The sequence below is a fragment of the Lupinus angustifolius genome, chromosome LG04 (assembly GCF_001865875.1).
Source record: "Lupinus angustifolius cultivar Tanjil chromosome LG04, LupAngTanjil_v1.0, whole genome shotgun sequence".
NCBI classification, from domain to species: domain Eukaryota; kingdom Viridiplantae; phylum Streptophyta; class Magnoliopsida; order Fabales; family Fabaceae; genus Lupinus; species Lupinus angustifolius.
The window spans coordinates 7,534,721-7,557,630 of NC_032012.1; the positions used below are offsets into that span (position 1 = coordinate 7,534,721).

General features: G+C 39.1%; 1 long non-coding RNA gene and 1 pseudogene across 1 annotated transcript in view; one reads left to right on the top strand and one right to left on the bottom strand.

Annotated features, from left to right (window-relative positions):
- Window positions 1–5,964, bottom strand: part of LOC109344811 — a 12,377-nt gene extending 6,413 nt beyond the window's left edge. Inside the window, exons 1-2 of the long non-coding RNA XR_002107342.1 lie at window positions 5,955–5,964; window positions 251–261 (exon numbers count right to left, since the gene is read on the bottom strand). This is a non-coding gene — a long non-coding RNA (uncharacterized LOC109344811). The remainder of the gene's footprint in view (window positions 1–250; window positions 262–5,954) is intronic.
- On the top strand, window positions 10,769–13,778 carry LOC109345423 (annotated as a pseudogene).

Genomic DNA, 22,910 nt, shown 5'->3' on the forward strand with positions numbered 1-22,910 from the left:
ATACCGAGCCCCAAACACATCACCCCTCACGGGAAACCAAACGGCCAAGACCACACGACCTACCCCGCGACCTACCCTCACTAACCACAAAGGCCAAATACTCCACCTACACCCCCTGAACGCCAGCCGTTCACGAATTCTGCAAGAAGTCCTCTCCACTCACCTCGTCCAACTTCCACGCCCCCACCCTACCAAGCCAGGCCCGCAAGACCGCTCCAAATATTGTGACTATCACAGCATGTTCGGCCACTTAACCAATGACTGCACCCAGCTCCGGGATACCATCGAAGATCTCATACAGGCTGGTCATCTACAACGGTTCATCGCAGGCCTGGAGCAACGTCGGCGATCACCACAACATCGTCGACCAGAACCTCCAAGAAGACGGTCCCCCCCGCAATTTCAACAACGGCGCCCTACCCCACGTCCTCAGGCGGATAGGCATCGAACAGACAACCGGAGGCCAAGGAGCCCAGTTGATATCAACACTATCTCAGGAGGTTTTGCTGCCGGGGGTACCTCTAGGACTGCCCAGAAGAAATATGTACGGGATGTAATGCACGTCGCTGCCAGAAGCTCCCAGCAAAGACAGAACTACAGATCCACTCCCCCCATTACCTTCGACGACCGTGATTATGAAGGTGTTGTCCGAGGGCATGATGACCCCCTCGTCATCACCGCTAAACTCAACAACAAAAAGGTTAGTCGCCTGTTCATTGATCAGGGTAGTTCGACTGACGTTATTTTTCAGGATCTATTTGAAAAAATGGAGCTCCGGGACCATGACCTCCTACCTTATGAAGGACAGCTGGTCGGGTTTTCCGGTCAGGGAATCACTCCCAGGGGATATGTAGAGATTTGGCTCACAGTCGGCGACCGCCCCATGAGTAGGACTGTCCAAACAAAGTTCTTGGTCGTCCAGTGCTATTCAGCATACAACGCCATAATCGGCCGGCCAACTTTGAACAGGCTTGGAGCAATCGTCTCTATCCCCCATCTGTGCATGAAGTTCCTCTCGATCACCCTCCAAGTCTGCATAGTAAAAGGAGACCAACACTTGGCTCGCAGTTGCTACCAGATAAGCCTCCGCCCCCACTTCAACAAACAGCACGCCCCCCTCCAAAAGACCTCAGGGCGTGCACATGGTAGAATTGGACGTCCGGGTGGACGAAGGAGACTTCCGACCACAACCAGAAGGGGAAAAAACAACTCTACAGTTGGGTCAATCCCCAGGGTAGGTAGTGTACCTTGGCAGTTCCCTTCCGCCAAGCCAAAGGTTACGGCTGGAGACATCTTTGAAGGCAAACCAGGACCTCTTCGCCTGGTCAGCAGCAGATATGACGGGCATAGATCCTTCATTTGCCTGCCATCGACTGACAACAAAACAAGGTGCTAAACCAGTGGCGCAAAGAATGCGAAAAATGGGGGCGGACAGGACCAAGGAAGTCGCTTTAAAAGTGGCCGAGTCGCTGGAGGCGGGTTTCATCCGCGAAATCACCTAGACCACGTGGTTGGAAAATGTTGTGTTGGTAAAGAAACCATCAGGGAAGTGGCGGATGTGCGTGGACTACACAGACCTCAATAAGGGATGCCCTAAAGACCCTTATCCTCTCCCAAACATTGACCATTTGGTGGATAACTCTTCAGGATACCAGTACCTGTCCTTCATGGACGCATACTCTCGTTACAATCAGATCCCGATGTACCCTCTCGACCAAGAAAAAACTGCATTCATCACTGATCAAGCCGCCTACTGCTACACTGTCATGCCCTTTGGTTTGAAAAATGCTGGGGCAACTTATCAAAGGATGATGAGCAAGGTGTTCGCCGGCCAGACTGGAGAGCAAATGGAGGTCAACATGGATGATATGATCGCCAAAAGCCTCCCCGACGAAGATCATGTAGAAAAGCCTTCCCGGCGAAGATCAAGTATCCATTTTGGAAAGCATTTTTCGGCAACTCCGCAAATACAACATGCGGCTAAACTCCAAAAAATGGACTTTCGGAGTGGAGGCGGGCAAATTCCTCGGTTTTCTTCTGACCAGCCGAGGGGTCGAAGCAAATCCATCCAAATGCCAGGCAATCATCAACATGAGAAGCCCCTGCACGGTCAAGGAGGTCCAACAACTAAATGGGCGACTAGCTGCGCTATCCAGGTTTCTCCCATCCGCTGCAAAGCATTCACTTCCTTTATTCCAGTTATTGAAGAAGAGCAAGAAGTTTGAATGGTTTGAGAGTTGCGAAGAGGTGTTCAACACTTTCAAGCAATATTTGGTCGCCCCGCCTATTCTCTCCAAGCCATTACCTGACAAAATCCTGTATGTATACCTGACCGTGTCTGACGGAGCAGTAGCGACCGTACTGATACGAGAAACGACAAAAGGTCAAAACCCGGTCTATTTCACAAGCAAGGCCCTGCAAGGCCCGAAATTAAGGTATCAGAAGCTGGAAAAAGTGGCATATGCGTTGTTGGTCGCCACACGAAGATTACGCCAGTACTTCCAATCTCATACAACAATCGTCAGAAGTAATCAGCCAATCAGGCAAATTTTGCATAAGCCAGAGTTGGTCGGGTGGATGATCACATGGTCAATAGAACTCTCCCAATTTGACATCCGTTTCGAACCTCGCACGACCATCAAGAGCCAAGTCCTATCTGACTTCGTGGCCGAGCTAGCCGCACCAGAGGGCGATCCAGAGCAGGTATGGACTACCTTCGTCGATGGATCTTCTAACCCGAGAGGCAGCAGGGCTGGAATTCTTCTGGAAGATGGGCAAGGAGTAACCATTGAACATTCCCTTACTTTCACATTTCCAACATCCAACAACCAGGCAGAGTATGAGGCGTGCATCGCCGGACTACAGCTAGCAAGAGAAGTGGGCGCCCATAAGGTATTAATTTGCAGCGATTCTCAATTACCCGTATCTCAAGTTTCAGGTGCATATCAAACCAAGGACGCCCTCCTCGGAAAATATATGCTCAAAGTGAAAGAGCTCATGGCCGACTTCGATGAAGCGACCATTCAACATGTACCCCGAGAAAGCAACGCCCGAGCAGATATCTTGTCCAAAATCGCCAGCACCAAATGCCTCGGGAACAATCGGTCCGTCGTCCAAGGAACAGTCTACCACCTAAGTGTCATGACAGTGGAACGGGTAGAGATCCCAGACGACTAGATGGGCCCTTTCATCTGATACATCCTCCATGGCACCATACCTCCCGACATGAGGGAAAAGCAACGGTTCCTCAGGTGTTCCTCTTGGTACATCCTGCTCCGGGGAACACTGTATCGACGAGGATTCACCGCCCCCTTGCTCAAATGCCTTGGTCCAGAGCGGGCGGATTACGTCCTCAGAGAGGTTCACGAGGGAAGTTGTGGGCATCATTTGGGCGCCGCCTCACTTGCTAAGAAGGTGTTTCGTGCTGGGTACTACTGGCCCACAATGGAAAAGGACGCGGCCGACCTCACTCGAAAATGCACTCGTTGCCAACTTTTCACCGATTTCCACAAAGCCCCACTAGAAGAACTAACCACAACACAAACGCCTTGGCCTTTCTGTAGGTGGGGTGTGGACATCCTGGGGCCTTTCCCTCAAGCAGCGGGGCAACTGAAATTTTTGACTGTCGCCATAGATTACTTCACTAAATGGATAGAAGCGGAAGCATTGGCTACTATTACCTCAGCAAACATCCAGAAGTTCACCTGGCGAAGCATAATCACTCGTTTCGGCATCCCTCCGCCATAGTGACGGAACGGAAACCAGTTTGCCGATCGAAGATTCCAAGAATTGTTACCAGGCCTTCATATCAAACAACACTTCACTTCAGTAGAACATCCACAGACTAACGGACAGGTCGAAGCAGCAAACAAGGTCATCCTGAAAGGGCTAAAGAAAAGGCTAGACGAGTCAAAGGCAAACTGGCCAGATCAACTCCATCACGTGTTGTGGGCATATCGAACCACTCCACACTCTACGACCGGCGAGTCACCATTTAACTTAACATACGGCGCAGAGGCCATGATCCCAATCGAGATAGGAGAACCTACTTGGCGAACAATTCAATTCAACAAGGGCGATAATCAATCCCTCCTCAGAAACAACCTCGATGAAGTGGAAGAAATCCGAGAAAAGGCCCGTCTCAGAGAAGAAAACATCAAAAAGAAAACTGCGGCGAAATTCAACTCTTCAGTCGTTCCCCGCCAATTTCCCGAAGGAACTCTAGTATTAAGGAGAGCAGACATAGGACGGGTGAAAGGCAAGTTAGGACCTAATTGGGAGGGGCCTTACCGCGTCATCAGCAAGATCGGCAAAGGAGCATACAAGCTTCAAGACTTAGCAGGAAAAAACATCCCCAGAACTTGGAACACCGCCAACCTCCGAATATTTTATGCCTAACCGACAACCCCATGCGCGGTTGGTCGTTTCTTTTGTAATATTTTCCAATTATATATATGATTGAGATATTATGCTCTGCAACTGTCTTGATGAATCATTTCCCAGCCCTGAATTTTTACTTTCACCCAAGGGGCTGGTCTTCGCCCCCCTTGCCTGGTGCAGTCTCCATGATTTTTACTTTCACCCAAGGTTCTGGTCTTCGCCCCCCTTGCCTGGTGCAAACTATGGTTTTTACCTACACCCAAGGGGCCGGTCTTCGCCCCCCTTGCCTGGTGCGGTCTCTATGATTTCTACCTACACCCAAGGGGTCGGTCTTCGCCCCCTTGCCTGGTGCGGTCGCTATGATTTTTACTTTCACCCAAGGGGCTGGTCTTCGCCCCCCTTGCCTGGTGCAAACTCGATGATTTTTACTTACACCCAAGGGGCCGGTCTTCGCCCCCCTTGCCTGGTGCGGTCCCTATGATTTTTACTTTCACCCAAGGGGCTGGTCTTCGCCCCCCTTGCATGGTGCAAACTCTATGGTTTTTACCTACACCCAAGGGGTCGGTCTTCGCCCCCCTTGCCTGGTGCAGTCTCCATGATTTTCACCTACACCCAAGGGGCCGGTCTTCCCCCCCTTTGCCTGGTGCAAACTCTATGGTTTTCACTTCCACCCAAGGGGCTGGTCCTCGCCCACTTATTGGTTTTCTATAGTCACTAAGAGACCGTTTTGCATTGACCTTCGCCTGACTGAAGGCGTTCAAATTCAGAACCAAATCTATCACGTTCAAATTATCCAGAAACACATCGTCCAATTGTTATACGGAATTACACATAAGAATTTAATAAAGGAGATAAGTGTAAAAAATATTCATTAAGAGGAAAACAAGTTACAGGGCAATTAGAAAGGAACAAAATTACAAGGTACTTAAAAATAAAAATTACAAGGGCCCCCATCCTGGCCAGGAAAAGACATCAAAACCGGCTCACCGTCGTCACCCCCCACTAGTAGGCGCCCGTCTTCAACATAGGCCCCCAGCTGAATCCAAGACCAGTCTTTGTCTGGGAACGCCAGAGCTAGTTGGGACTAGGCACTCTCCCAAGCATCCGCCGCGGCCTCACCCACAGCCTGCTCCAGCTGCTCTTTCTCAGTCTCAACGGCCGCCCGGCCCTCCTCCAATGCCCGCACCCGAGCCTCCCAAGACACCTTCTCTTCCCCTAATGTCTGCACCTGCCCTAGAAGTGCAGCCCTTTCTCGCTTGGTGGCCTCAACACGGGTTTTCCAAGCTACGGACTCCCTTTCTCGCCGGCGAAGCGCTTCATCTTTGGCACGGACAATCCCTTCTGATTCCATCACCTGGGCGGTCAGTTTCACCTTGTCGCTTTCCAAAAACCCCACACGAGCAGATAGATCCGCCGCCTGGGCCTTGGTGACCTCACCCAGTCTGATCAGCTCCGCATTCTCAGCAGCATGAATATCAGCCATTTTCTGCTTCTCCGCCTCATGCGCAGCCCAGAGTTTCGCCGTCGCCGCATCCGCCATTCGTGACTCCAAAACCCCGTCCACCTCCAGATACTTCTGGATAGAAGCAATAAAAACGACACTTCCTTTCACATTTTGCAGAAGGACGGACAGAGGTAACTTGTCGAAAGTCTCCTTGGCATGGGCATTGAGGAGCGCCTGCTCAATAACCCTATGGACACTAACAGGGGAAATGCGGTTCTGACTCCCCGTGGCACCTTTCTTCCTAGTTGACTCAGATGAACGACCAACATCCTCTCCAGCTGTCTGCCCAGAGGAAGGGGGCGCCGAAGTACCGGCTTCGTCCCCAGTTAATGCGGGCGGAGGGATTCCAGCAGGTTCAGCGGGAAGAACTGCTTCAGTTGGCACGACAGGAGGCATTTCAGGAGCACTATGGACCAGCTCTTGTTCCACCAAATTCTGAGGCGACCCCCCACTCTCTGAAGAGGGCAGCGTATCTGTCTGGCTGAGAGACCCATCAGTAGGACAGGGGATGGGGGATGACGTTCTCTGACGCTTAGAAGAAGCAGCATCTTTTTTAACCAAGGCGGCAGTTCTTTTCAAAAGCAGACTCTTCCTCAGCTTCTCACTCATCTTGGCCTTTAGTTTGACTGCACAAAAAAGAAGAAAAACTTTAATAACAGGATAAGCAAAGGCATACAAGCAAAGCAGTAAAGAAGTTGAAATCCGGTCCCCCCACCAACAAGGTCCACTAAAGCCCCGCCCCCATCGTGAATCGCTGAACAAGGAAGAATTCCCCCCTCGTCAATCCAGTAAGTTATGAGTTCAGCAGCTTTCGCCTCTTCCGGAGATAAGTCCCCGGTCTCCACCAAAAAGCCATTGGAAGGGCGTTGATGGATGTCCCCCTTCCAAGAAAAGGGGAATCGCGGCTTGCCGGATTTGCTGAGGCACCAGTTATTCCACGCCCGCCTGACGTTGACCTTGAAATACCCGCCCATCCATTTCTTCTCGTTTGAAGAAAATGGCGTGAGCAGCCCCCGTTTTGGCCGAGATATCAAACTCGTCCACCCATGGCGCCCTTCCTTTTCTTCATCGAAATTGGTGCGATGACCGACCCGGAACATCCAGAAGAATAGCTTTAGAGTACAAGGAATGCCCGCCGCCTGGCACATGATCTCGAACGCCTGAATAAACCCCACGAATTTGGGGTCAGTTGGCTCGGTGCAATCTGCAGATGCACCAGAATTTGAATATCCCACTCCTCGAGTGGGAGACGAAGCCCCAAGCGTCGGACGTACGCCTCGTACAGGAAGAAGGTGTACTTATCTTTCCTCTCCTCGACGAAGTCAAAGCAGACCCTCTCCACTAACTTAGGAGCACTGGCCTCGAAACCATGAAACGTTTCTTTGGCCACAGGTAGGCTGACGGAACTCCCATAGGGGAACGTGCTAGGCGTCCCAAGCACTTCTCTGTCCACCCACCAGTAGCGGGAATCCGCCCCGACCAACTCCGCCAGAACAGACAGTTGTGGAGCCTTTGCCTTATATGTCCTCATCGTCATGAACCTGCCATCACAAGAGTCATCAGACTCAGACCCTGACTCAGACTCAGACTCGGAACTGTCGCTCAAATTGAGCTCATACTTGGCACGCAGTGAGGCCAGATAATCATCGGCGCCCCTCCAGTGAAACCCTGCACCTCCACCTTTGGGAGGAGGAAGGACAACGCTCAACGGTTCAAGAACCTCCACCAATGCGTAAGACGAAGGTGGCAATTTTTGGAAACACGGGGGAGGTCCAGGAAGGATCTCCACGTCGGAATCAGACTCGTAATCACAAATGAAAACCATGAAGAATAGAATGTTACCTGGGTTTTTTGAAGGAGTCGGAATTAGGAAGAATCCAAAAGAAGATCACGCTGGAAGCAAGAAGTCGCAGAAAGAATTCAAGGGTTTTTTGAAAATACGTAAAAGAGGAAATGTCACAAGACCCTCTATTTATAGAGAAACCTGGACCATGGGCCAAATTACCAGGCCCATCCATATCCTCATCAGAACCGTAGAAAAACACTCAAGTGCAATCCAATCGAAACCCGAGAAACAAGGAAAATTCGGCGGAAACCAAAGGTCGTGCCACGTGCTGGCAGTTAAGTGACCAGCGGTCACTCCCAAGACACAATAAAGTTCGGCGGACATTAAGGGTCACAGTAGATAATGATGAAACGTCCCACTCCAGCTGATACACTACCCAAGGTCATTAATACCTACCACGTGGCGCGAGGAACTAAGGAAACACGTCATAAAGCCTCAAAGAAACACCAAGCTGCTCAAGATAGATCCATACGCCCAGCTGGACAATCACCAAGTCTAGAAGCGTCCATAACAGACCTCGCCCGGCGCCCTGGCCAACTCAATCAACGTCCTTTCAATATCAGGTCGCCAAACCTCATACGGTCAGACCGCCCTGAAGAAGGTACAGCCTCCCGACATGCTCGCCCAACGTAGTCACAAACTTGGTCGCCAGGGTGGATCCCACACCCAAATCAAACGAAGCTCGTATAGAGTCTCCCAACATCCTGGCAGACTGGGGGCAACTGTTCCTACCCGGTGAACCGAAGAGTCCCACGCTTGGTCGCCGAGGTAGGCCCCGCGTGTTGGGACCACCAGAGTTGACGTAAGAGACGGCATGCCTTCCGTACCTCACCAACCCACCTGCCAGCACAGTAGACAGGCTGTAGAACGGCTACCAAACCAACTACAGGCTAGAAGACAAGAATGACACAGTGTACGGTCCTGGCAGACCGCCTGACACGGGAAAAACAACTCCCGACAACACCTTTGGTCGGCCACGTGTCGCACCACCAGCCAAGAACCCAATGTCAACTCTCCCTTCTATAAATAGGGATCTCTACCAACAGGAAGTATCTTAATCTCTTCACTCTTTAACATTACTCATTCTATTGTTGTTTGTCTTCATTATTCTCACACTCCCATTCACTGAGTTCATACACTGACTTGATCGTCGGAGAACCTTTTCATGTACCTCCACCGGCGGGTCCAACTCTCCTACTTCATCCTGCTACTTTGACGACTATCCCCTTCTCCTTCCTCAGCAGCTGATCAACCATTGTCCGTACCTTTGTGTTCTAGTAAAGAACAAGATGTTATTGTGGGAATATTTGTATTAACCTTGTTGAGAGATAATCATTTTTGTATAATTATATAAAATTGAGGAATTAATAAAGTGTTGGTCTAGTGGTAAGACTCCATTAAATTTATAAGATGATTAAAATGTTAAATATTCAATTCATGTAAGTGATATTTGTTATAAAAGATAGTCATATACTTCAAAAGAGATTAATTATTTACCTAAAATCGGTAGTACATAAAAAAAATATAAAATTGAGGATGAGAAGAATACGTAAAAAATATTGGAAAAGTTATGTACAAAAGAAAAATGTGTAAGGAAAACTTCACTTTATAATTATGGGTATCATTTAGGAATGACACGTTAGCCAAATCCGACTCATAGGATATACTATTGTCATTTAGGAATGACACTTTATAGAAAATTACTACTTTATACATTTGGTAAGTTTGAGGATGAAAATCAAAGAATTAAAATCACACAATTTAAAAATTAAAAGAATAAAACTACATTTTAACCATTAACTTGTCAGCTTTTTCTTACACAAATCTATTTGTCATTTCAGCAATGTGGTGGGTGGACCCGTTTATATCCATCCCCATAAAAAGTGGCTCACTTTTAAACTTTTTTCGATTCAGATTCTTCAGCCTATTTGATATTTCACGTGTCAGTTTGTGTATTAAAAAGGCTAACATCTTATAAAAATAGAAGAGATAAAAATCATATACCCATATACAAAAAAGTCTTAAAAGTAATAATACATTAGTATAATAAGATAAGGCTGCACTATAATAGGCACTCAAGAACCCAAACAAAATTAGTTTATTATAAATAAAAAAAGTATAATCATGTGTAAAGTGTTTTAAAGTTAAGTCAGGATAGAAGTAATTATCATCATAATTTATGGAAATCAAATCAAATTTATATAACATATTAATAATATGTGTAGTATGTTAATTTTTTTAATATATAGGCATATGTAAAAGTACCAATTGACTTATAATCTTATTTAAAATTATATTGTATTATAATATGTTAGAATTAGTCAATAACAAGTTTGCTTTTAAAAAGATTTATTGAAAGTTGACAATTGTTTTTATATATTTTGTATTAAAGTTCATATATAATAATAATATTTATATTAAAAATAGTATCATATTAATATATGGTAGTATTAAATAGATTATCTTATTATGCCTTTTTTTATCTGTTCAAAGTCTAACCTATTAATTAAATAGACTTTTCTGAAGGTAAATACGAGCTTATAAACAGATTTAATGTATTTTCATCCGTTTTATTTTACGTGACCAATCTTTTTTTATACTAATAAGAGTATCTCTTATCCTTCTGAGTATAACTATCCATCCCGACAAATGTTGTTCCGAAGAATTGAACATTCAATTTTTTGATAATCTTAAGGATTTGATGAATTATTATACTGTTAGACCAATATAGTTGGTAGTGACCAATCTTTTATTCTATGGTTAATTATTATTTCATTTTTCATAAATAGAAAAAAATATCTATTAAAAATTGATGAAACTGAAAGGGTATTATTTTTTTCCATAAATTTTAAAATATCTATAATTCATGCCTCTCTTCTGGTGTTTGTGTGTCATAGCGACAGAAGAAGGGACAAAATCCATTTATCTAATCACTGGAAAACAAAGAACAACGACAAATAAACCAAAAAATATTTCATTTCATAATATAGAAAAAAATATCTATATAAAAAGGTTGCAGAAAATGAAAGAGTATTTTATATTTTGCCATAAATATTAAAGGATCATTCATCTCTCTCTTCCTCTCCTTGGTTTATGTAATAATAATCAACGTAAAACAAAGAACAAGGATAACTGAAGCAAAATTCTGAGGAAAATGAGTGGTTCTTCACAGTTAGAACTAGATGATCCTGATTTTGTTGAAGTTGATCCAACTGGAAGATATGGCAGAGTATATACCCTCTATCTTACTTTTTCTCTTTTCAATTTCTTCCTCTCTATCCATCGCTTACTTGCATGATGTTTTTTTTTGTAATTGTTTGTTGCAGTACAATGAAATTCTTGGCAAAGGATCTTCAAAGATAGTGTATGATTCCAAACTCATGATACCCATTTCTTAATTTTATTAAATTTGAAATCTTTTTGGTTATTCCAGTTTATTATAATGCTGGCCCAGTATTGATTTGCTAAGAATTTGAGCTTTCTTTTGTTTTTGTTTGAGTTTGCAGAAATGGGTATTTGAGTTTGTGTTTTGTTTTTTTGTTTTGGGACAATTTGGGTTTTTAATTGGCGCAGATATAGAGCATTTGATGAGTATCAAGGGATTGAAGTTGCTTGGAATCAGGTCAAGCTTTATGATTTCCTGCAAAGTCCTGAAGATCTTGAGAGGCTTTACTGTGAAATTCATCTCCTGAAAACATTGAAGCATAGGAACATTATGAAATTTTATACATCTTGGGTGGATACTGCTAATAGGAATATTAATTTTGTGACTGAAATGTTTACTTCTGGTACTCTTAGACAGTAAGTTTCTTTGAAGTTTCAACTATTTCCCATCATCCACATTGTATCTGTTCATTCTAGTTTTCGTACAATTTAGATCTTGTACTATTTTATACCTTTTTCACTTATTTTAATTACCAAATTATCAAATAGGTATCGGTTAAAGCACAAGAGAGTTCACATCAGAGCATTGAAGCATTGGTGTAGACAGATTTTGGAAGGACTTCTCTATCTTCATAGCCATGACCCACTCGTGATCCATAGAGATCTCAAATGTGATAACATTTTTATCAATGGAAATCAAGGAGAAGTGAAGATTGGGGATCTCGGCCTGGCTGCAATCCTCCGGAAATCACATGCCGATCATTGTGTAGGTATGTCATTTCCGTAAATATCATATAAGAAGTTATCAAGAAAAGATGTGGCCAGCTGGAATACTAATAGTAATTCGTTCATTTAGCTGATGCGTTGTTTTAAGAATGACAGTTTAACGTAAGAGACTGTTATATTTCCGGCATAGTTGTTGCTTTCAGTATAACTGGATAATTGGACAAGGATCAGTAATTCTAGTTAGAGGTTTCATCTGTGACAGTTTGGTTTCCACAGGAACACCTGAGTTTATGGCCCCAGAAGTATACCAAGAGGCATATAATGAATTAGTCGATATATATTCTTTTGGTATGTGCATATTAGAGATGGTCACATTTGATTATCCTTACAGTGAGTGCACTCATCCAGCTCAAATCTACAAGAAAGTTATCTCTGTAAGATTGCTCTCTTTAGCTCAGTCTTTATTATGATAAGGGATTTTTATATAGTGGTGAGATTTCATTGCCAAGATGGTGAACCAAGGTGCAACAGTAAGGTTGTTTGCCTTGTGACCTGGAGGTCAAAGTTCAAATCCTAGAACTAGCTTCTTGGCTTGCGAGTATAAGGTTGTGTACATATATACTCTCCCAGACCCACTAGGTGGGAGCCTCATGCATTGGGCCATCTTTTTTTAGTGAGATTTCATTGGCATTTCATATCTCCAGGGGGCAAAACCAGATGCTTTTTATAAAGTGAAGGATCCAGACGTGCGACAATTTGTTGAGAAATGCTTGACAACAGTTTCTCTAAGGCTCTCTGCAAAGGAGCTTCTAGATGATCCATTTCTTCGAGATGATGATTGCGAGTATGATTTGAGGCCCGTAAACAGTGATGGATTGGATGACTTTGTTCCTCTTATCGGACAGCCATACTTTAATCAGCATCAAAGCTATAGTATATTTAGTAATGATTACTCAAATGGTTTTGGGTATGAAGGAGACTGGAGTCCTCATACAGCTGAGATTGAAAATTGTGGAATTGAACCTTTCGAGCACAATGGTGATGATGATGAACCCTCTGAAGAGGTTGACATAAGCATCAAGGGTGAGAGGAAAGATGACGATGGCATCTTTTTGAGACTAAGAATTACTGATAAAGAAGGTTGGGATGCCACTTTTTTATCATGTCTGTACTTTATACCTGGGATTTGTGTATTTTCGTTATGCATAACGGTCCGAATTAATTGTTTATCACAGGTCATATTCGAAACATTTATTTCCCATTTGACGTAGAGACAGACACAGCAATAAGCGTGGCAACTGAAATGGTTGCAGAACTTGACATTACTGATCAGGATGTTACCAGTATAGCAGTTATGATAGACGGGGAAATTGCTTCCTTAGTACCTGATTGGAAGCCGGGACCAGCAATTGAGGACACCCATTTTGCCAATCAAGGTTTATATCAGAATTGTGCGTCTAATCACTCTCGTAATGCCTCTGGGCTGAATTTTCTTTCAAACAATCCAGGTAGCAAGGACTTGCAATCCGAAGAGATCACGTTCCAAGCTGAGGAGTATGGCAACCGGGTTAGAGAAGATGTACTTAACTCATCAAGCCAATCAAATTTCTCACAGTATCAGGATTGTTGGAGTCGGCATGAAAGTTGTGAACTGAGTCAGGTAGAGTCTGATCAAAGCCATCATCATGAACCATATGGACAGTTTAACAAACCAGTATCAGCTGAAGCCAGAGGACGAAGTGCTTTGGAAAAAAAATTCACGCCCAATGCAGGAAAATCCTGGCCAAAATCAGTATCCCAAGATTTCTCGGTTATCCACTCTATGTACCGTAGCTTGAGAAAGAGTATTATAAAGATATCCAAAGGGAACTGAGATTTCTCAAGCAAAATACCAGATGGAGTTAAGGGAAATTATGGATCAAAACTTTGGACTAACAGTTAAATCTTCGTATAGTAGTAACAGAAAACACAAAACAGAGTGCGGCTTTTTTGACACCTTCAGTGACAGAACTTGAACTGTGATTTCAGTAGCTATCCTCATGTAGTCATGTCCATAAGAGCAGCCCGAATTCGGAAACCCGAATTGTGAGGCGACTGAATCACATGGAGAAAAAAGGTATGGTTGCTGCAAACAGTTTTTGCACAGGACAGTTTCCTTGCCAGTTGATGCTGCTGATATATAACTTTGTGATGGCCTCATTGAAGAATTATTTTGTACATTATATATAAAATTCTCACATAGAGGCTATCTGATTTCTACATCCCCAGACTTTTTTCTTCTAGGGATATCAAATTGTGCACAAAGAAACCTTTAGCTACTAGCTAGAACCTCTTTCCTTTATAAGTATCACTTTTTTGGGACAATGTTTGTTTACAAGTGTTTGTTTTCAAAATTGAAGAAATACTAATTATTCATTTATCAATTATACAAGTGTTTGTTTTCATGATTGAAGAAATAATAATTATTCAATTATACCATGAGAAAAAATATATGGATCGTAATATCTATATCTTGTCAGCGTAAAGATTTATACATAGTCATCACATACATGATCAAATATGAATGTCGAAATATGCAATATAGGGCATAAAATTCATACATTGTCAATACATATATTTTTTTCTCAAATATATGTACTTATAATGTAAAATATTTATACACTATCAGTACATTATTTACTGTTCATATTTAATCGATTATTCAAAAAATAAAATAAATGAATGGTGATATTCACCTATATAATTATATTGATATTATACTCTTATATCATTACTATCGTTATGGTAGAAATAGAGAAAATAATTATAGAATGAAGTGGAGAGAGCACTTGAAGAGTGTATAAAAGAAAAAATATTTACAAATATAAAATAACATAAAACTAACTCAGAGATAGTTCTCACCACAACATTTCCTTCTTTGGAGTGAGGCTTACAAAACTCTTCAAATAATAATATAAAAAAGACATTCATTTTCCTTGTCAAAATCAAATGATCTTGTTACAGTATATAAAAAAGGTTCTTACGTTGTCATTTCGTTGCATCATGATCATGGAATGTATATGCTATGACGTTGAAATCGAAAATAATGCAAAAGGGAGGACAATCATTGTATTGTATTTATACTTAACTATGCATGAGCGTGATGGTTGATAAAGAATGGGGCTCAATCGCTGAACGGACGTTGACAAATCAATCAATTATTATTTGCTTTATGATGAATTATTTCCACTTTTTTATGTGTATCAGGTTGGTTCTGCTTTAGATATTAGATATCACACAGTGTATTATTTTATATTTCATTTGTGTTCTTCATTGAAAAAATATTCCTATACAAAAATTAATAACTAAATGAGTTGGGATATGATTCAGGGGAATAGAAAACTTTGCTGCAAAGTTTTTCCTAAAATGTATCTTGGAGACTGTATGGTGTATGCTCGTAGGCATGCTCCTTATGCTATTTGGAAAAGTATTGTGAAAGCTACTATAAAATTGGGAGATGGTTTTAATCTATAGTTAGGTAACAAAAACCGATCTTTCTGGTATGATAATTGGTTTGATTTGGGCAAGTTGAGTCACCTAGGATACTATGTCAATATTTCTGACACTCACGTGCAACTTGAGGATTTCTAGAAGGGCAAATCCTAGGATTTTAGTTTCATTTACACTATGCTTCCTATTCATGTAATGTAAATTATTCAAACTATTAAAGTCCCATCTTCGCTTAGCAATATGGATTCTTGGATCAGGTAAGATAGTGCAACAAGCTGTTCTAATTCAGGCTACTAGTGGATTAGGAGAAATGAGGAAGTTTCGCCTGCTCATAGCCTTTGGAGTTGGTTATGGAGACTCTGTGTTACGGAAAGGTCAAGTTTTTTTGTTGGCTCTCTACTCATGATTCTTTGCCACCTAACGCTCTATGCTTCAGAGGACATTTGTCTAACACATCTACCTACTCTGGATGTAGTAGTGTATTTGAGGATATAATCCACATATTCATGAACCGTCGTAACTCTGCTTTTTTATGATGTTGTATGGGCTTTAATGGTCAGGGCTTTTGGGCTACTCAATCTTTCAGTACTTGACTAGTGGATAATGTCAGAACCCATAATGGTAATCTTTTTCTGATTGGCCTATGGTGGCTTGGCGATGGCGTAACGATTCCATATTTGGTAGTATTGTCCGTGATATAGCTTATATTGCTTCTAATGTTCATCAAGACTATAGAGATTGATTTTCTAATGATTCCTTCTCCATTGGATTGGTGTAGGAAAGTATCCAATGGTTTCGTCTTAAGAGTGGTTGGCTGAAACTTAATGTAGATGACAATTGTATAATCCATAATCAAATTATTGGAGGAGGGGGAGTTATCCGTAACCATCACGAACAATGACTTTCTGGTTTTCTCTTCCAAAATTGGATCCGGATCTCCCATCCTGGCTGAATTGCTTACTATGGAGAATGGTCTTCATTTGACTTGGAATCAAGGACATCGTGTGATTATCTTAGAGAGTGGTTGTCTTGAGGCGATTCATATGATCACCGAGAAGACACAAAGTCGCTTATAATATTTGGTTCAACCTTTACAGAGCATTTTTGAGTTACTTAGCAGAAATTGAGAAGTTCGTGTGCAGCATATCTTAATATAAAGAAACATGTTAGCTGATTGTTTGGCTAAATTCAATTTAAATCTTCTTTTCTCTTCAAGGATTTGCGACATGTCACCTACAGAAGCTCTCAACTTTTTGCATATGAATCTCAATCATATCCTTTAGCCTTTATTTTTTTTATTTCGGATGTATCAAAAAATATTACACAATCAACTAACCAATTATACTAAACGAATAACTATAATAAGTGGAAGAAAGGCCCCGTACAAGAAACTTATGACATATTTATTTTGGATCGTATTACATATTTTGTTACAATTTTTATGACAAATAATGTTAAGGTATAAGAAAAACAACACATGTTAAAAATTTATCCTTCGTTTATTAGTATAATTGGTGACTTAGGTTATGCCTATGAGTTATTGGGACGCAAAATTTTATTCATTAGCCGAAAATATCTATTTTTTGTACATGCTTTTCTAGTGGATGAGGTGTGTTGTACATATACATTATTCTCTTAATTATTAAATGTTATGTTTTGATTTTATAAATAACTAGTGTGTCGACATATATTTTGTGTCTGCCAGTCTACATTGTATAATATTAAGTATTCATTTTTTATATATTTCATTTTGCAAAATTAAAATGTATTTTTTATGTTGGGTGTACTTTATATTATATTTTTTTATTATAAGTTCAATTTAATGTGAGAGAGGTGATTAATATATTTTGGGGTAGTTACCTATGATTATATGGTTTTTTTTTGTAAAAATTAAATAATGCTAAGCGAAAAATAGAAAAATGAAAATTATACAATGGTGGTAGTTACATCATGTTTTGGCATTATATTATTGTTAGATATTTATGGAACGACAAGTGCACCGTATTGTCCAAGTAATAGAATCCGATAAAATACTGGGATATCGTCCTTAGGGAGTAGACTAGATTTACACTAATTCATACAATAATAATTTGAGTATATATTTACAATGATGTTTTTATAAAATTTTGTATTTGGTTGTGAAAAATCATAAATTGAACGAAAAACAATTAAAAGAAACTGGGATCGAAATGCATCATTCTTTCCCATTGACATTCATGGATTCAATTCCAAGTAACTTATGAAGTTATTGATTCAGATGCACATTTCATTCAAATCATTCACATCAATCCCTTGAGTGTAAAATTCTTAGTCAATAACTCAAATACCAATTCCTTGGATATTTGATCGGATTACTAGCATTAAGTTCTATGTAAAAGCAATACATACATCATTGTCCATTCCTAGAGCAATGATGTATGAAGGAAGATGATCCAGGTTCGGTGTCAAGTTTAACTTCCCAATTAAACTTGAACCCAAGAACAAGAAATTAATAGCAAATTAAACTCATGCATTAAGAATGAGATGAACTTCTCAAAATCCAATAACAATTACAATAGAATCGAATCCATGACTACAAAGGTTAGAATATTACATTTCGAAACCCACAACAAGATCTAATCACTCCTTCTCGCTATTACAACGCTCGAATCATGAAATTATACAATAAAAAATACGACGTAGAATCGTTTTCACGACTTCTATCCTAATCTCCTTGTGTTTCTCTCTATTTTCGTGCCAAAGATGTTTCAGAAGTGTTTTGATAATCTCCCCTGATGTCCAAAACTGCCTATATCAAGTTCTAAATGCTACTCTCTCGCTCATGCTAGGGATTCTCGCTTGAGCGAGAGAAAATGCCATTCCCTCGCTTGAACACATCGCTTGGGCGAGGGAAACACATGGCCTAATTGAATTTTGGCCCCCAAATATTGCTTGAGCGACAGTCCCTCGCTTGGGCGAGGGACAGTAGTATTTTCTGATGATTTTCTTCTGAGGTATGGCTTAAGCGACCATTCCCTCGCTTGGGTGAGACTTGTGTTGTTCAAAAACTCATTCTTCTCTTTTTTTCTCCTTTGTCCATCATTTCTAAACCTACAAACAATAAAACACAAGTAATTTCCTAAACAATACAAGATTTACTAAGTTATTGGGAATTGTACGTAATGATAGCATAAATACACGCTAAGTGTCCCAAAAGCATATAAATTTCCTTAACAATTTGGCACTTAACAATTATACAAGCGTGGCGACAAGCACTTCATGCCTGCCGACCAAATTCTTACTTTTTTGTATCAAATATTTGTAATTTACAGTTGAATTTATTCAATTGGTATCAGATATTTTTTGGTGTAATGTTAAATTTTTAAATACACTTTCAAAATAAGAAGATGATGATGGCAAAATAAGAAGATAATATTATATATTTTGTTGTAGAAATTAGAAGATAATGAGGGTAAAATAGGGAATCACAAATTACATCATGGTAGGGTGGTTATTTTGTGTTTTACCTTTATTAAGTAGTATAAATAAATATGAAACTAAAAGTTATAAAGATAAAATATGAAAACATAAAATCCTCTATGAATAGCTATTTTATGTTTATAAGTGTTAGTGTCAATTAGTATAGATAAACATGAAATGAAAAAATATAAAAGATAAAATAGAGAAACATAAAATATTTCATGGGTAGATATTTTACGTTTGTTAGTATTAGTATAGATAAATATGAAATTAGGAGTTATAAAAAATTAAATAGAGAAACATAAAATACTTCATGGGTAGTTATTTTATGTTTTCCCTTTATAAATGTTAGTTGGTACATGCACTTTGTGCCTATCGGTGAATATGGCATGATACTACATATGCAATTTTTATATATTTCATTTTTTAGATTTAGAATGTATTTGTTATGTTCGGTGTACTTTATATTATATTTTGTGTGTGTTTATGATAATGTTTAATTTAAGGTGAGATATGTGGTTAATTAATGTATTGGTGGTGGTTGCTTAGAATTATATGGTTTTTTTGTGAAAATTAAGTAATGTTAAGGGCAAAACAGAAAGTGAAAATTACACAATGATGGAAGTTATTTCAAGTTTTGGTTTTATATATAGTATATATATATATATATATATATATATATAATATAGATATAGATATTATACAAGTGTTTGACAGACATTTCGTGTTTGTCGGCTTATATTCTTATTTTATAATACTAAGTACTTAATTTTTATATTTCATTTTGGAAAATTAGAATATACTTTTTTTATATTATATGTACTTTATATTATATTTTATTGTCTTTATTAGAACTAGTGTGTCAATAGACATTTCATGTCTGTCGACTCACATTCTTATTTTATGATATTAAGTATTAAATTTGTATTTTTTATTTTAAAGAATTAGAATATTTTTTATTTGATGTACTTCATGTTATAATTTTTGTATTTATTATAATATCCAACATAAATTTAGATGTATTAATTATAGTTATCTAGGATTATATTTTACTTTAGAAATAAAAAAATATTATGAACAAAATAAGAAAATAGAATCAGTAGTTATTTCAAGTTTTGGCTTTATATATAGTACTAGCGTGTCGAGAGATACTTCGTGTCTGCCGACCCACATTCTTATTTTATGATATTAAGTATTAAATTTGTATTTTTATTTTAGAGAATTGGAAGTTTTGTATTGGATGTACCTTATTGTTATAATTTTTGTATTTATTATAATATTCAACTTAAAGTGGGATGTATTAATTATTGTAATCTAGAATTATATGGTTTTACTTTAGAAAAAAATATATCAAATGCAAAATAGGAAAATAGAATCATGACGGTAATTATTTCAAGTTTTGGCTTTATATATAACTAACGTGTCGGTAGTTACTCCGTGTCTGCCGACCCGCACTTTTACTTTTTAGTATTGAATATTTAATTTTTATATATTTCATTTCAGAGAATTAGACGTGATATTATAGTTTTTTTGATAAAAAATATATAAATGAATTGTGATATTATTAAAATAAAAAGCATTGGTAGTTTGATATATTTAGTGGATGTTGTGAATACCCACTTTTGTTCGGTCCAGTGTTCAACAGTTAAAATAGACTCTAGTGTATATTTATTAGAGTTACTTTGTGAAGAATTTTGGCATTTAAGTTTAATTATCAACTCATCACACTAATCATATACATATATTAACATTATAGGTTTGTCTTTTTTTGCAATAAGAGACACTTTTATTAATACACATAAACTGATTTTTTATTTTAATTATATATATTCATATTTAATTCAAAAATGTGAAATATATAATAAAAATAAAATAACAAATTGATTTCTATTATAATTATTTATATCAATATTTAATCCAAAAATAAAAATAAAAAGTTTATATTAAAACAATAAATGAATTTTGGATGGGAGATAATGTCTAAAGGGGTGGAACCACTTTATGAAAGTGGGGGTGGTTACCCAGTTTTTAGGAAGAGAGGTTTCCTGGTTTTTAGATTTTAAAAGAAAGAAGAAGATTTTCAGAAGGGGATACCAGCAACACGTAAAAGAGAGAGAAAAAGAGTAAAGGATAGAACATTGAAAAGTGACCAGAGACAAATTCATTTTAGAGATCATCCGTAGTAAATCCAGAAACCCTGCACCATTAATCCAAAACCAGCTCATCTAATAACAAGTCTAAAAACCCCATTCTAAAATTTAGAAACAGTAGAAGACGAGATCATACATTGAAGAAACAAGGGGAACCAAAGTGCAAAGAAAGGAAAGAAGCTAGGAATCTAAAAAGGTTGGTAATCACGTGTACCAATATTTATTTGTGTTTTTTGTTTTCTTTAGTCTTTTAACATGTTATATGTCATCAAATCATTCATTGTGATTCTTTTTTTAGAATTTTTGTTTATTCTTTAGTGTCGTATTATTCTCAAAGGGAAATAAGTCTTCAAAGGTTTTCATCCAAGTTTCTAAGAAGTTTTCCTTGCAATCTTTCTATCATGCTTCATTAGTATGTACATAAGTTTTGTATCAAAAATGCATAAAAAACACACACAGGGAGTAACGTAAAAAAACAGAACGTTGCACTAAAACTATTAGAAACCCAATTTATAGCACTGGTACAATAAAGATAAAAATATTAATTTGCCTCTCCTACAACCATATTCATTCCTTTTTTACAATTTCTCACATTCTCAACATAAACATTCTTTTGCCATCACCCCCATAAACCCATGTTCAGGTATACTCATTCTATCATTTAACATGGCAAAACAATATTAAAAGAAAATGAAGAAAGAAGACAATTTCACTTCATCATTCCCCATATCCTTCTAATACTTCTAGTTGACCTCAGGGGGAACCATAGCCACCACCAGGGCCATAGAACCAGGGAGTTCAGCCATTAGAGCACAAGAACCGCTCCTCATCGTCACTAATTACCGCAAACCACCATAGCCAATAAGATCGAGAACTAGAGAAGAAAATACTAGATCAAGAGACGCGAAAGTGAAAGACTTTTTTTTTCATCTTACCACTGGAGCCATGGAGACTACATGTTCTCCGCCAAACCGCCACCGCCAAACCGCCACCGCCAAACCGTGTTGAGGCAAGCGGTTCGCCCCAAGTTCGTGAGCCATAGCCACCACCGTGGGCAGTGCGGCTCCCTCTGCCATTTCCATCGCCTAAGCTGCATCATCCCTTCGTCGGAGCAGTGTTCCTACATCAATTCACGGTTCCGGAGTCACTAAAAGGGAAGGACCCTCTTGCTGAAGTTTCTCAAGTCTTTAATATAAGAAGATGACCTAACCTTTTTTTAATTACACACTCCCAATATAAGTTGAAGACTTTATGTAGACCCCTAACCCAAAAGCCCACTGGTGTTAAGTTAAGTTTATAAAAAAAATGCAAAAGTTACGTGCCTATTTTTAATAGTGAAGATATATTTATTTGCTTTATTAAAATTAGCTAACAGAGAATTCAATCTCTTTTGGTAGGATTAGTAGTGCGTTATTACATAGTTAGAATTGAATTGATTTCCTTCTTTTAAAAAACAAAAAAAAGTAGTTAAGTTTCAAGTTAATTTCTTAAACAATATGTTAATTATTAGTTTTAAGATTTAATAGGAGGGTTAAAACTCGTATTGTATCGTTCTTCTCACTTCAAGTTGAGAACCGGTCGCGGTCACTTGTGTTGTTTCTGTTATCTATCGAAATGAGAAGAAGGTAAATAATCAATGTTGATTCTTCGTCTATTAATCTCACTCCAACTAAACTCAAACGAATTCTAAACTTTATTTTAAAAGTATAATGATAATAATAAATTTTAATTATTTTTGGGATATAATGGTGAGGTTACAACTCGTATTGTGTCTTTCTCTTTGCTTCGAGTCGAGAATCGGTCGCGGTCATTTGTACTGCTTCTGCTATCTATCGAACTAGGAAGAAGGTAAGCAATCAATGTTGACTCTTCATCTATTAATTCCACTCTAATTAAACTCAAATAAATTTCTAAATTCTATTTTAAAAATAAGATTAATATTAATGTTTTAATTATTTTGGGATTCAATAGC